This window comes from Pseudopodoces humilis, chromosome 2 (assembly GCF_049639895.1).
Source record: "Pseudopodoces humilis isolate 2021_Gansu_Grassland_sample_001 chromosome 2, ASM4963989v1, whole genome shotgun sequence".
Taxonomy (NCBI): Eukaryota; Metazoa; Chordata; class Aves; order Passeriformes; family Paridae; genus Pseudopodoces; species Pseudopodoces humilis.
Genome location: NC_142201.1, coordinates 21394672 through 21410856, shown reverse-complemented (window position 1 = coordinate 21410856; position 16185 = coordinate 21394672). Strand labels below are relative to the sequence as shown.

The 16185-nt window shown below is 40.1% G+C and overlaps 1 protein-coding gene across 2 annotated transcripts in view; it reads right to left on the bottom strand.

Moving 5' to 3' along the window:
* Positions 1-12682, bottom strand: part of NLGN4X (neuroligin 4 X-linked) — a 160645-nt gene extending 147963 nt beyond the window's left edge. For both annotated transcript variants that reach the window (XM_088051086.1, XM_005516610.3), the window contains exon 1: positions 12355-12682. The gene's annotated coding sequence lies outside the window, so the exon portion shown is untranslated. The remainder of the gene's footprint in view (positions 1-12354) is intronic.
* Between the last annotated feature and the right edge of the window lie 3503 nt (positions 12683-16185).

Below are 16185 nucleotides of genomic sequence, written 5' to 3'. Positions count from 1 at the left end.
TTAACCAAACAAAAACTAAACAAAGAAAGAAAAAAGAAACAAAAAATTAATAGTAAATTCATTCATTTGTTTCTTTCCTCCGTCCCCCAAACAAACTATTCTCAAGATATATGAAAGTGTCTGGACAGCATGTAACAATCTATCAAAAGTCTAGATTCTTCATCCAATTGTTTTTTTTGTTTTGGTTTGGGTTTTTTTCATTTTGTTTCGCTTTGATTTGGTTTTTTGTGAAATAATTGTTATGGTTTTGCAAATAAAGGCAATATATTGTTCTGCAAAGTTGAATTCTTCAGCCAAACTTTTATTAATCTTCTCTAAAAAACTGCTTCTAGTCTGAGATAGCTTCTTATACAAAATTGAGTGCTTATTTATTCATAGAAAGTATGTACTATAAATAATCAATTCTGGTACATGTCAGAGCAAAAAAATAAATTGGTGTGAAGTAATAAAAAATGTTGTGATTAAGTTTTTTCCATCCATTTTCTTCCTTCTGTACCTGCAGCTTCTGCCTGTCTAAACATAAAATCTGAGTACATACTAGAATTTAGTGTGGATTAAGAACTAAAATTCTGATAAAGTATACTTTTCCTGTTTAACAAGAATCATAACAAGAATCATCTAAAGGGGACAAATAAATGTAAAAGATAAATTTATCTTTAAAATCACTAAAGTTCTAAGCCTATTTACACACAGTAAAGTGTGCATCATGTTCAAGAATCTTATTTTCACCACCTCCTGTCATTCACCTCTATCCTCATCTTAACTTTTCAGAGTCACAATGTCAAGAAGGTTAATGCAGTAACATGAATTTGTGATGGACCATTTCACTCAGATTTGCTAAGGCAAACACATATAGCTGGCTGGTAAACAGTTTACTCCATAGAGAACAAGTTCTTCTTAGTTGAAAAGAGACCTCTGCCAAATCAATACATTAAATGATGAGATGCTGGCTGCAAAAGGAGGGGGAAATCCTGAAACCTGACTATCATTTTTTAAGGCACTAAATACTTCTAGACACTCAGATATTAGGCACAGTGTCACTGAAGACAATGGTATAAACCAATGAAAGAATAGAGTTAATGAGATCTCAGTCATGCTTGTAATCTTTTAAATATACAGTTCACAGCAAGCAAAGGAAAATTGCTCTCAAATTGCTGTTATATGCAATATGTCCATTTATATAAATAGGGGAAATTTGCTTATTAAGAACATGAAAGACCAGCACTCTGCAACCTCTGAGGAGAAAATTGCTTTCTTCTGTCTGCTTTACTTCTTAGTAAATTTTGAGCTATGGAAAGTATAACAATTCTATTTTAAAAAGTGATCAGAACAAAGTTTTGTAACTGTGACTTTGTAACTATAATTTAGATGTGAAATAATGGTTAAGCAGCAACTGCACAGTCTTTATCAACTATTACATTAATATCTTTAAGTGATGTATATGAGTAGGATGAAGGCACATTTTACTCTAATTTTCTTTCCCTCACCCCCATGTACCAGTGACAGAACCATTAAAACCCACAGTTTGTTAAGCCGGTCTTTATATAATTCCAGGTAAATTTCTTCACATTCTTCATGCACTTTTCTGCAAAACTAGTTTCTCTGAGAAACTTCAAGTAAATAGTAAAACTTGGCATGTGGAGGAAAAAAAACAACCCAAAAAAAAGCACACAGACAAAAAAAAGGACGTGAGAAAATAAACAAACAAAAAAACCCAACTAAAACAAACCAAAACAGCAGCAACAAAAAACAACAACAAAAAACCCACCAAACAAAAATGACCCGAAAAAACCACCCAAAAAACCTCAACAAAACAAAACAAAGCAAAATAAATATCCAACACTCCAAAAAGCCAAGTACTTGAGATGAAATAAAAAAGCTGACTTTTTATGATTCTTGGGACAAACAGCATAAAAAAAACCAAACAACAAACAAGCAAACATTCCTAACTAGAAATAGATTCAGTGATGATACCACTGGATATGGTTTCCTTAAAAAGCATTGGCTTTATTTCAATAAATACTTTATTAGGACAAAAAAAAAATTAAAATGCTATGCAGAAGGAAACAGACTCAATTTCAAAGTCTACAAGCAAGATTTCTACAGAGGGATGATGATATTAAAAATTGTACTTTTACCTTGACCAGTAACTTCTACATTGTACCCCCTCAGACTAAATGAAACCCTCATATCCAGAAGCATCAGCTCCTGCTGTAAATCCAACTTGATTTATATCCTGCTGGTTTAAGTTCTCCACAACACAATACATGAACTGCCACTCCTCCTACCACTATACTCTCTATGCTCCTGTGTGTGTACTATCCCTGTGTGTCATCATGTACTTTTCCTATGGAAGTGAATCATGTTAACCTTCCCTTGACACTGGTCATCTCTCTGCGACTCCGTGCCCATTTACAGACTGACTAGGATGGGCCTCTCGAGGCAGTAATAAGCAAGAGAAGGAAAACACCCCACCATGCTGGGGATGATGAGTAAGAGAGGGAGAGGTTAGGTCATTCAGGAAGCATCCTTATCTTCTGCAGAGGAGAAGATTAGAACTGGAATATGCAATCTCTTCATCTTAGACATGAATATGCTTAGTGCTTAGCTTTCAGGGCTTAAGAGCTAGAAGTAGTGTTACAAGTGCTACCACTTCTGTTAAGATACCCATTAATTGTCTCCCAAAATGAAACTGCCATTTCTCCATCATCTTTATTGATGTCTCAGGCTCCAGACACTATCTTCTCCAATTTACACGTTTTGTTTCCTCTTGAATAAACCAGCTATAACTGGTTTTGTGAAGCAGTGAAGTATCAAGCCTCACCAAGTAACCACTCTCTGGGGGCAAACAGAAAATGAAATCTACCACAGAAGGACGTTTCTGTGAAGTGTTATTATCCAGTGATCATTTACTTATATACAAAATGCAAAGCTTATTTAGATTTCCAATCTTATCTATTTAACAGTGAAGAGAATTCAACACACTGGCACTATTACAACTGCTCCCATCTCCTGTCCTTTCTACAGCATTGGTAGTGTAACTTCTACATTGCTAATGTAATTTTCATTGCCAGAACAAGAAATCTTTCATTAAAAGACACTTAAATTCAGCATAAGAGAACAGCTAATGCAAATCACCCAAGAGTTAATGGGATTTCTACTTTATTGGTCATTGTAGCGACCAGTATTACACCTTTATTACGTCATGAGTGGGAAACATTTCACAGTCTCTGGGATGCTAGGACAAATTAAAAAGTTACAGAAAAAGAAAAACAAACAACAATAACAAAACTTGCAGAAAAGGAAGAAAGAAAAAATAAAATATTCTAACTACATGCTAAAATTTAAGTTTTCTCAAGCTAAAACTTTTATACAGTAGACAGATTTGGACAAGAGGAAAATTCACTAGAATATCTTATTTCCAAAGCCAACAGGAAAAATAAAATACAGACTGAAAATTACAAGGATAAATACACAATTGCTACTCTACAGAACAAAAGAGGGTCAGCCAGCTCTTCTAGGGAGGAACTTTTGCTCCTGCCTCTCTGTAAAAGTGACTTGGTGTAAAAGTAATGGCACGTGCTAACTGCACCACTAATCCCCTGCGATTCAGTAATGTCACACCTCTGTACCAGATCAGGGCAGATAAATCAATGCTGCATGCCTTTCACAGTACAATAGTATAAAAAGATTACTGGCTCTTCTAGTTTACTTTTTTTTTTTCTTTAATGTAACTGCCTGATAGCCTGCATTCCATATTCTTAAGGCGCTGTATTTGAAACATCTCTATGTAAAGATGACATCAAACCAATATAAACAAGAAGCGTGACTTCAAAAACTGTAACTCCCAGTTAACTACAAGAAAAAAGAAAGACATAATAAATGTAAGATTAAACAAAGAAATGCATTTTCTTAATAACTGCTAGACTCTTCAGATTTTAGCAGTAAGTCCACCTGCACTGGAACTTGTGTACCTGAATTAAATCAACTATTATCACAATGAACATGAAATTAATATGCTAGCTCTCTCATCCAACTCCACAATGAATTTCCAGTTATGACACCATTATTATTTAATCTGTCAAAACCACTGCATCTACATCATCTGTCCCCAAATTCACCACTTGCACATTTGAAAACTACACACACTGAACATTTCTAATTCAGGAACCAGACCTACTGCTGGCTGTGCTAATACAAATTCACAGCCTCAGGCACCACAGCTCATCTGTCCAGCTGTGCATAATTTGCAGAAAGTTCTACTTCCCCTCACGCCATTGTGTAGTGAGAACTTTGCTTCCATGTAGATGATATAAAATGCAGTAGGCAGATATAATAATAATTACATTGTTGGTAGAGATATATTTGGATTGGGAAACTATAGCAAACAAATCAGTGATGACGTATCTGACTGAGAAGAAACACTATGATTTATGAATGCTTTCCTGAATTGCTGCATTAGACGATCTGCACTAATGTTTGGGTGAAGGGTACATTTCATACAACAACAACTCATTAGCTTCTTCCTCTAGTTGTTGCTATAATATTTTTTCATTCTTTGCCTAAGACATCCCATGAAATCCAGATGCATTCCTACTAATTAATAAATGTCAGAGAGTTTTGGTAATGGGAGATGTACCAAAGATTTACATGGACTTCACCTCTTCTTACATAATTCTGGAATCCATGAGAGGATTTTTGCCCCTTTTTTGGTCACAAATCACCTATAAAATAATACTGAAATCTACGATCCAAAATCATTGCAATGGAACATCCAGGAGAATTATTTACCAGCATTAAAATGCTAGTTTGAAGACTTGGCAAAAACTCGAGCACCACCACAACTAATGAGATAACTTAATCAAAAGGTGAACAGACTGGATGTGAATACTCCATCAAACACACGCCCAGTTTCTTTGACGAGCAAATCCAAGAAACTTCAGAAAGAAATCACAGATGGAACAAAGTCTGTATAACCATTTGTCTTTATAAAGACAGTTACCAATAAAACATGAGTTGAGGCAGTAGATGGTCTTATATCATCTAGCATACTCTTTTAGTGTGCATAATCATCCATTCTTATAACAAGCTCTTCAAGGAAGGAATGGAGATGTGCTATAATTTCTAATGTACCCTGCCTCTCTGCTACCACTGTCCACCCCGCAGCAGCCAGGGAGATGGGGGAGTTAGATTAGCTTGCCAAAGGAGATCCTAAAAACAAGGCTCTTTCCCTTAGCTGAGATGGCAGTTACAGCTTTATTTCTTGGGATCCTTTGGGGTGAGATGGCAGGAGGGAAAGAGGAAGAGGTATCGATAAACACCCTTTTTTGAAGGCGGGGGGAAAGGGGTGGAGGGAATTTACACAACCAATAAGGGGAACTGGGGAGAACAAGACAAGGGAAAGAAACTTACAATTCTACATTTTCAGGGGTACATTTTTTGGGTCATACCATTTTTCCTAACTGCATTACAACAAAGATGCATTACTTTTCAGAGCCTATGCTTTCTTTTTTATTTTTCAAACAAAGGTTTGAAGGCAATTTCATTAGCAGAAGTTAATGGGAAGTTGGGAGAAAACTTTTAAGCATTCTATATGATCTTGCCAGCTCTATGGAAATACTCCATGCCATTTTATCCAAATACTACTTTCTCCAAGAACCTGACCAAAAGTCTTTTGAAATTAACAGGTATCTTTACACTGAATCCAACAGACCTCATTGAATGACACTAATCTGTCAATGGTTCATTTATCTTGGTCCTGTTGCACAGGTCTTTTCATGTTAATGGTTTATGTTATGTCCAGTAAGAAAGTGAATAAAAATGTATTGTACATTAGAGAGTATACTGCTTATATCTTATATGGTGTTCTACATGAACAATATATAATTTTTTTGAAAAATTTTGAAAATTTATTTGAAAAGATGTGTCTGGAAAACATTCACAATAGATCAGAAAAGGTAGAATCATATCTCAAACAATAAACATATTTGTTATATAATTTCAAGATAATTTGTTCTGAATATGACAAAGTACTCAAAAGAGGTATTTCATGGATAAGTGGTATGTAATTGATAAATTACATATATGTTGGAGTAAAGTAAGTAAAAAAAATAAAGAGGAAGGGGGGTAGGGGGTGGGGAAGAAAAGCTTATTTATTTTCAGAGAAAGAATTCTTAATTGCATAATTACTATTAATAATTGTTGAGTAAACCCCTGCTCTTTTTAATTGCAGAGTTCTATGTAGTGTGTGCAAAAAACTTTATTTAAGAGGAGAGAAACTGTCTGGCACATCTACTTCCAAGCATAAGATTTAGGCAAAACTTAGGACTAAAATAAGTACCACAAAAATCAGTACAAAACAAAGATATATGAACAAACAACAGAAATCTGACTCTATTCAAAATTCTTTTATTTCAAAAGAGGCTATCAGCTTTGTCCTGGTATTGTTACATTTGGATGGATACCAAGTAAGGCTTTTATGTATCAGAAGCCAAAATGTGATGTATAATGCAGTATTTGTTTATTGGAATAGTACAAATAGGTATTTTTAGATAATTACTGCAAAATTTGTTTTGGAGGAAAAAACCTACCAAGCAGGTGATTTATTGACGTCTGTTCATTTACTTTCCACCAGAGTTTAAAACTGTAAAAGAAACCCAGTTACATAAAATGTAACTAATTTATTTGAGCCCTCTCCATGCTATTTCTCTAAACAGATTTGTGAAAGACTTGTTGGTATTAAACTGCATATCTTTCACTAAGGGTCCAAAGTGATGTTAACACATCAAGAAGCTTGATCACTTACCCAGCTATGTCTGACAACAATATCACAAGATCACCACATGATGGCACTGACTAAGATCGCTGGTCAGTCCTGGAAAGACCATTAACCTGACAGTAACACTACTACAGAGCTTGAAAATCTGTTCCTTCTAGGTCTGTACTGGGCCTGCAGCCCACAGATACTACAGTAAAAGCACTTTTCAAAATAATCAAGCCATCAGACCCACTTCAATTAACACTTCGGGTCAGAAATCCTATTCATGATTGTCCTCTTTCATTTCTGGCTGTCCCAGACCTTTCCTAATCGGCAATGACTACCTCCACTTGGAGGACAAAAGAAAAGTCTTTCCCCTAAACTGTCTGAATGGAGAAGCAGTGGTCTACCTTGTTTCGTCTATTGCATTCAACAGATGCAAATCTAAAAAATACTGCTAGATGGAAGTTTGCTACCATCAAATCATGCCAATATTCTTTCATCTGTCATCTATTATGGTGAAACATTGAAGGGGCTTAGTCTTAATGATCTATGTAACTAAATCTCAAAAATATTTTTAATTTATTTCAAAATAAATTTGTACACAAGTAAATACAAATTTCTATTTATATTCATACTACATATGAAATCATAACAGTAAGTGCAGAGTTTATGAGTGCCACTCATTTTCAAAGCTTGCCTCTCTTAAAAGGCTCAGCCTCCCCATCAAGTTGCAAATCTCAGTTAGTCCATAAGTAACAGATAAACATGGAAAATCTTAACCTTCCACTGAAGCTCGCCAGTGGTATACACTTACTGAAATACATCCTCTGACACTGAGTGGTCTGTGGGCTCAGCACAGAAGACAGCTGTGACATCAGTGACTACAATTTATTTTTAGATTATTACAGTACAAATCTGAGCATTCCTAGCTAGGGATCATTCCAGCATGTGGTAATGCATTCGGTTTGAATTAGCCATGACACTGGTTAAAGCCCCACTGCAGATCTCACAGGATAAGCCAGCATTCTACAGGGGCTGCTTCTATTCAGACTCTCATGTCAGATATGCATGCAAGACATAAAGTAACCCTGTTTCATATACAGCTTATCTTTAACTTCAAAATTCATCCCTATTTGTTTACATGGTTTAAAGAGGGTTAAGCTTGCTGGAATTTCCAGAATAATTCCCTACCTTTTAAATTCAACCACTGCTGACTGTCTATAAATGGTATCTTTCAGTTTTCTATTCTCTACCCTTATATCCAACTTGTGAAAAGTTTATTACCATTGTGTCCTGTCTTGTTGCTAAAAATTTTCCAAAAGTATTGCCAATAAAACTTGTTACTTGCTTTTCCTCCACTAGATAGCAAAGTGGTTTTTTCTCATTGGTTTTTTGGGTTTTTTTATTGGTGCTTCTTTATTTTTCTTTCAAATCCAATCTGGGGACTACTAAAATAAACACAATGAGAAGTGGAGAACTCTTAAAAGGTGACACAGTTGAGTACATAACCCTGTCAGATGTGAGGATCAAAATGGCTCACAGTACAAATGCTTTACAAACATTGCTTGAGAGCACCTGAGTTGAACTGTGACAGAGGATAGCTGCAGCTGGACATGAGACACTTATATTGATTTGTGCAGCTTGTCTTTATTTTTTATTAGATTTTTATTTCTGTAAAGACTCACAGCCTTGTAATTCTGTACACAAAACTAACCAATTTACTCATGCAGAAGAGATCTTGAATCCTGATGACAAGTCTTCAAGCGACAGAATGACTAAATTATATGCTGGTTATAGCACGATGCTTATTCCTGTCCTACCCAGGTGGAGCTGTTCTTTACACTATGTGATTCAGCCATCAAATAGCAGTGTGCGTGTTTGAAAGGCCAAGAGGAGGCTGTATTGAGAACCTGTCAAAAACAAACGTGCAAACATCTATGTAACAATCAGTAAGTGTTGCTTGAATCAATCTTTTGTTGAAAAATGAAAAAGGCCAAAGAGATCCTTGTTTCTATATAATATTTTTAATACAAAGCTTCAGTTAAATAGGTTTTCTTTCTGCCTCTTGCCTTCATCTCTGCATGACAGGTCTCCAGCTGAAGGATGCCATTAGGATTGACATTTTTACTAAATGTAAACATTTTCAGGTGAATGATCTGCCCAAGAACATGGGATCAGCAAAATTATTTGGAAGACTACAAAATATACAGGCTAGCATGGCATCTCCAATAAACCTCCAAGTTTTATCCTTGTCCTAATTTAATCCAGTTGGCCTGTTCTGTTCACACTATGAGGCTTGCATTTGTTTGCTCGCATTGTGATGACTTTAAAAGAAATTACACTGATCACTGTGCTTTGCTGATCAAGAAAAAAAATTGTGTATTTTTGAATTTACAGTTTACATTTTTGTGATACAGTTGCTGCATTTTAAAACAATAGTGGGTGAGTAATCAATCCCTCCAGAAACGCAGAAGGAAAATGTATTTTCTTATCTGCATGAATGTATTCCAGTAGAGACCAAAACTAAGGGCCATTACATCAATGAAAAATTAAAAAAAAAAAAAAAAAATTCTAATTAGCTCTGAATTAGCTGGATCCTCTTGAGAACCAAGCTAATTCAGAGATAATTTGAATTCTGTTTTTTTAATTTTTCATTGAATATAAGACCAAGATGTTTTGGATGTCAAACTGAATTTCAGTTTTAGTATTTGGTGCAACTTAATAGGCTGTACTTGCACATGACCCACCAAAAAAAATTTGATCTATATGATAAACTGGCATATGAACAAAGAGAGATAAAGGGTAATAATAGCAGCATTTATATACAAATTACTAATAATTTCACAATTATAAATATTATGTCAAAATTAAATGTCTTTTTCTATTATTGAGAAAATTGCATGCCACCATAGACATTGCTGTTTTGAGTAACCAGAAACTGATATGACATGTTTTCATGGTTCTCAAACCTTAATGATTCATGGGAATATGATTCATAAGACAATGCATACAACCTTCTACTCAGCAATATAAGCAAAAAATACTTGGAATTTCCTGCCTTAAAGTACATGTATATAAAGGATATTCATATAGAATCCTACATTGGTATTATTAGACAGAATATAAAGTATATTGTAAGTGAAATGAAAATAAAATGCAGAGTTCATTTGACATATAATATCGGTTCAATTTTACAATGCACAACAGTGTTCTTATCTAGGAATTAAAACTAGTGGAAATAATTGCTTCTTGAGGTGACAAACAGTGTATTTCTTCAGTGCTGAGGATTTATACATCTAATAAAAACGTAATTTTTGTCCCACATATGGGAAAAAATATTATCCTTTTATACATGAGATCTGCATTAGCAGTTGTATTATGTTTTAGGATATACATTATGTTTTAGGATTTCCATTATGGTGTAACTGTAAATTCCTCCAATTAAGCTTTGAATTCTAATCTCCTGAACATATGCATGTATGTCCTTAACGTTATTAATTTAAAACCAAACTAGAATTTATTCAGTGTTTGCTTTCAACACAGATCAAACATCAGGTTAAAGGAGTGTTCTGAAGAGCGGTGTGGGGGGTGTATTTTGGGGTTTTGTGGCCGTGTTGGTTTCTCTCCAAATACCAAACATCCGAACTTGGCCGTGCGTTTCAGCAGTCCCTACCGAAGGCAGTAGCTCCACGGCGGCTGCAGACAGCCGGGCACAGGCACCCTGAGCCACAGCTGAGGAGCTGCCGTCCCTCCTGGCTCACCGCCCGGCCGGGGCACCGCGGCTCCCTCACACCTGGCTCCGCCGCCGGAGCAGCTCTGCGCCGCGGGAGGAGCTCTCCGCTGCCGGAGGAGCTCTCCGCTGCCGGAGCAGCTCTGCGCCGCGGGAGGAGCTCTCCGCTGCCGGAGGAGCTCTCCGCTACCGGAGGAGCTCTCCGCCGCCGCTCCGGCCCTGGGAGCTGCCGCCGCCATCCCGATCCCGGCAAACGCCCGAACTTCCCGCTCTGACCGCGGCGCGCGCGGGACGGCCCCGCGGCGCGGCGGGCGCGCGACTGGAAGGGCCCGCAGCGCCACCTGGCGGCCGCGCCCCGCCTCTGCCGCCGCGTCCCCCGCAAACTTCTCTCCCCCCCACGCCGGGCGCCCAAACCGGCCAAGTTTCCCGGCCGCGACGCCATCTATTCTTAGCCCCGCTCCGGGCACGACGGCGGGACACCCGACCCGACCCACTCCCGCTGCCCGTGTTCCGCACCCTTCCGCAGCGGCTGCGCGGGACGCGCCCTGCCCGCCCCGACCCTGCGCGCCGGCGAGATGTGTGCGGGGGCGGGCGGGCGGAACGGCGGCTGCTCGGGCCCCGTCCGTCAGGGCGGCTGCGGCGGGGCCGCCCCCGCCCGCGGGGGCGGGGCGGGCCCGCTGCCCGCCTCTCCCGCGGGGAAGGGGCAAAGCACGGCGGCCGCGGAGGCGCCTCACGCCGCCAGCCCCCGCCTCGCCCGCCCCCTCCCCAGCTTTGCAGAGAAGCCGATTTTCTGCCGAGCTGGGGAGGAGTATGTGTGTGGGGGGGTGAGTGGTGCTGGTGCTTGTCTCTTTTTTTCTCCTTTTCTTTTTCCCCCGCCCCCCCGCCCCCGCCACCGGTCCGCGCACGCTGGCTCTCCCCAGTGCCAGTCTCCGCTCCATCACGTGCGGAAGCCCATGCCCATCACAAAAGCGGGCATTTTACCCGTGCCCGGAAAGGAAATAGAGAAAGAAAAAGAAGAAAGGAGAAGGAGGAGAAGAAGGAGAAAGAAGGAGAAGGAAAAGGAGAAAAGGGGGAAAAAAAAAAGGGGGGGGGGGGGCGGAAAGAAAGAAAACCCACCACAGAATAGCTTAAGCGAAAGCGGGTGAACAGCTTAATCCCAGAAGATCCAAGATTTCCTCTGAGCAGCCGCCTCCCTTGCCCCCCCTTGCCGTCCCCGTCCCTGTCCCTTTTTGCTTTTTCGTGGCTGTGGTGGTGGCAGGGAAAGTGGTTAACTAAAACCCTACGTGTTGGTTTTGTGTTTCCCTGAAAACCACAGGCTCACACGGAGCATGAGGTACCGCTCCTGCCCCTCTTCGCGCTTGCAAGAAACTGTGGCTTCGCTCTTTCTTTCTCTGCCTGTACTGCAGATATTTTCCCTCCTTTCCTCCACACTCTTCTGTTTATTTCCCTGTAAGACAAAGCTACTTTGTAAACATCTCACACAGAACCTCAGAGCCTTTCCAAATAGCTGATTGCAGCAAAATGCCTCCAAACAAATTATGGTGCAAGGGGGATATAAGGGACGAGACCAAAGTGGGTAAAAAAGAAATAAATTTGCATAAATATGCATATGTGACAAGAAGATCACGTATGATGGTGGAAATGTCAGAAAGAAAGTATCGCTTTATCATGATGTGAAAAGTAAAAGCACAGACGACTGCAGCAAACTGCTCGCCCTTTGCCAGAGTACCAACTGCAACACCTCTCCCTCTCTTCCCCCACCCTCGCCGAGAAAAAAATAAAAAAAGGGGTGGGGGGAACAGAAAAAACAACAGGAAAAAAAATATGAAAATGAACACTCAAACTGCAAATCTGGTAGTCCTACCTTAACACTGGGATAGCTGCAGAAGGATAGGGGTCTTTTTTACACAGCCAGAATCTTTCAGGAAATCCTCTCGGGCTATCATGCAGCCAGGATTATTCACATACGGTTCCTGCTCTCCTTTTTGGAATCCAATGCGATTGGCTTCTCCAAAGGAATGCAACGACCACGAAAGGGGGGAAAAATTAAAAATAACAAGAAGAAAGACAACAACAATGGATTTGAAGGGAACTCGTGTTCTCGGATGTAAGCGACCTACATTCAGGCAGAAAATTCATTGCAATCAGTGCGAGAGGGAGAGTTGAGTCTGCAAGCAGGAGCTGTGATTGCCTATGCAGAAAGACCGAGCCGCGGAGAGACTGATCTGCAAGGCAAGGCGAGCTGGGAGAGAGAGAGATGGGGGGGGGGGGTTGGGGGGGTGAGAGAGAGAAGGGGGGGGAAGAAGTCCAGGCTGTACCAGGCGCTCTCCTCCCGCTATTGGACCAAACTGAATGAAATTCACAAAGCCGCCAGCCAATGGCTCCCCGCAGCCAGCCCAGCGCTACAGAAACCGCATCTCCATCCACAGCCCCCCGCGAAGGAGCGGCGCATCCCCGCGTGAAGCGGCGCCGGCGGAGCCGGGCCGGGCAGCGCGGGGCCGGACAGGTGGGCACTGCGCACACGGAGGAGTCAAGGTGTCCCTATCTGTGTGTGTGTGCGTGCCTGTGTGTGCTCCGGAGGATCACACAAAATTCACACTGCCGATCTCTCTGCTCCGTGGTCATGTACAGCAAGTGCAGTCTTTGTTAACCCTTTACAGTAGCAGTTTCTATAGTACCAGCCCGTTGTTACCATATTCACCCGTCGGCGTTTTCGTTGAGCTGACAGTATAACTGTACACCAAGCAATAAAACATCTTGTTCCTGTTCCCCATCCTCCCAGAAGAAAACAGCAAAGCAGACATTTGCCTCGTGCCCAATAATTTTAAATGTATTTCCTATTTTTTTTCATAAGGAGACAAGTTATTTGATGTTCATATTTTAGTTAGCTAGACACTAAGCTAAGTGATGGTCAAGTGGGGGCCATGTGCTTATTGCCACACGCTACGATAGAAGGTTTCTGGTTCATTCTGTTGTATAGTTTCAGACTGAGGGTGGTGTAGCAAATGTGCTTAGGCCTCCACAAATGCACCTTGTTTCACTCCACAGTATGTTCACTTGATCAGTTTAATAACAGCTCTCATCTTCATCAGCAGGAGTGCAAGACCTTGCATTAAGAACAGGTGAGCAGTGCCTGACTTTTCTGAGAACAGAGCAGAGAACAAAATAAGGGGTCTTGAAGATCTTGCCATAATTTGAAACAAAAATCATATTCATATATTTATGAGATTTCCTTCCACAAGAGTTGTATTAGATTCCATAAGCTGATTTTTTGAGATTTTTCCATTCTGAGGAAAAGAAAATCTGTAGTTGTTCTTTTCCAGATGCTTTGTCTCTGCCCCCATGTCAGATCCTCAGTAGAAAGCAGATAGTGCTTTGAATTCTCAAATCTGAATTGTCTGTGATATTTGAATTATCAATCACTTCTATGCTCTCCTTTTTCAAGTGGTAAAGGAATATATACTATCTGATCTAATCATCTAGCAGAAAACTAGTAGACCTGTTGTGCATCTCTTCTTATATTTTGCTATATGGTATGAAGGATACTTCCTTAAGTGTCACTTAAAAAGGTACGTTTTGGTTTTAAATATTATAAATCTAAATACAGGTGTAATTCACTGACTTATAATGTTTTAAGAATTGCAATAGCCACTGTTAACTTATCTGTCAGTGAAGTAATTATATTTATATTACTTAATTATATGTTTTGGCTTACTTATATTAAGTCACTTTAGCAGCAGGTGTTCATGCAAGTGAATTTTACTGCTTTTGTTATTTTAATAATGCACCCACAATGTGCAACCAATCATATTGCTTGAACGAGTGAATATTTTGACACATTTAGAAAATATGTCATCTTGCACTGCCATCTGTCCCAAATTTTGCAGGACAGTCTTTATTTTGATGAATATGTCATGCATTTTATAAGACTAATTTGGAGGATATTAAAGTGTGTGCTAGTTCATCTGAATAATGATCTTCCACCTGTGTTGCACTATGTGGAGGCAATTTGTTACAGGATACCAAAGGATCGTCCTTAATGTTTGCAATTAATGTTTGCAACTGTGACTTAAATATTCTAAAGCACAGCAATAAAAATTTTCCATAGACTGTACACAAATTTGTGATCAAAGTATGTAAGTAAAAGGCATTTGGTCAGAACAGCAGAATGTACTTTTCTCTTCTTACAACTTTGAAAAAGCTAAATGTACAATTGGAGTCTGTGGCTTATCTGCAGCAATCCACTGCATATTTATAACTCCAAGCAGGAGTCCAGGAGCAATCATTCAGAGAGAAGAATTCCACTTGCTACACAACACCATCACTTCTTACAAGGTCGCATTGTATTCTAGTATTAACCCAACTTTACTTGTTTTTCTGGTTTTGTCTGGGATAGAGTTAATTTGTTCACATAATACAGGGCTGTGATGTAGTTTTGCACTGGAAACAATGTTGATAACATAGGAATGTTTTAGTTATCGCTGAGCAGCACTTGCACAGCATCAAGGTCTTTTCTGCTCCTTATCCCACCCCACCAGGGAGTAGGCTGGGGGTACACAAGGAGTTGAGAGAGCACAGAGCAATGTTCTGATCCCAACTGACCAAAGGGATATCCCACACTGTATGACATCATGCTCAGCATATAAATCTGGGGGAAGGAAAAGGAAGGGGAGGACATTAAGAGTGATGCTATTTGTCTTCCAAAATCACCACTATGTGTGATGATGCCTGGCTTTCCTGACTGAACACCTGCCTGCCCATGGGAAGTGGTGAATGAATTCCTTGTTTTGCTTTGCTTGCATGTCCAGTTTTTGCTTTACCTATTAAACTGTCTTTACCTCAAGCCATGAGTTTCTCACTTTCATCTTTATGGTCCTCTCCTCCCATCCTGAGTGGGGAGTGGGGTAGCGGCTGTGTGGGGCTGTGTGGGGCTTAGTTGCCAAATGAGGAGGGGAGGAGAGGAAAAGGGAGGGGAGGAGAGGGGAGGAGCATCTCAATTTTGTTTTGTCATTTTTTTTATTCATTCAAAAAAAATCATATTCAAAATTAGCTAAATGGAACTAAATACAGCTGGCAGCTGGTCACAAGTGGTGTTCCCCAGGGCTCATAATTTTGGCCAGACCTGTTTAATACCTTTATCAATGGTTAGGACAATGGGATCATATGCATCCTCAGTAAGTTTGCAGGTGACACCAAGTTAGGTGGGAGTGTTGATCTGCTTGAGGGTAGGAAGGCTCTGCAGAGGCATCTGGGCAGGATGGATTGATGGGCTAAGACTAGCTCTATGAGGTTCAATGAGGCAAAGTGCTGGGTCCTACCCCTGGGTTACAACAGCTTTATGCAGAGCTACTGCCTTGGGGAAGAGTGTATTGAGAATTGCTCAGAGTACAGCCAGCAGCACTAGGGAATTGATTGATCCCCTGTATTGAGCACTGGTCAGCCCACACCCTGAATCTTGTGTTCAGTTTTGGGTTGCTCACTTCAAAAACATCATTGAGGTGGTGGAGTGTGTCCACAGCAAGGCAGAAAAGCTGGTAAAGGGTCTTAAAAATATGTCCCAAGAGGAGTGACTGAGGGAGTTGGGGTGTTTATTCTAGAGAAGAGGAAGGTCAGGGGAGACCTCATAACTCTCTACAACTACCTGAAACAAGATTGTGGTGAGGTGAGGGTCTCTTCTGCCATATCTCAAGTGAAA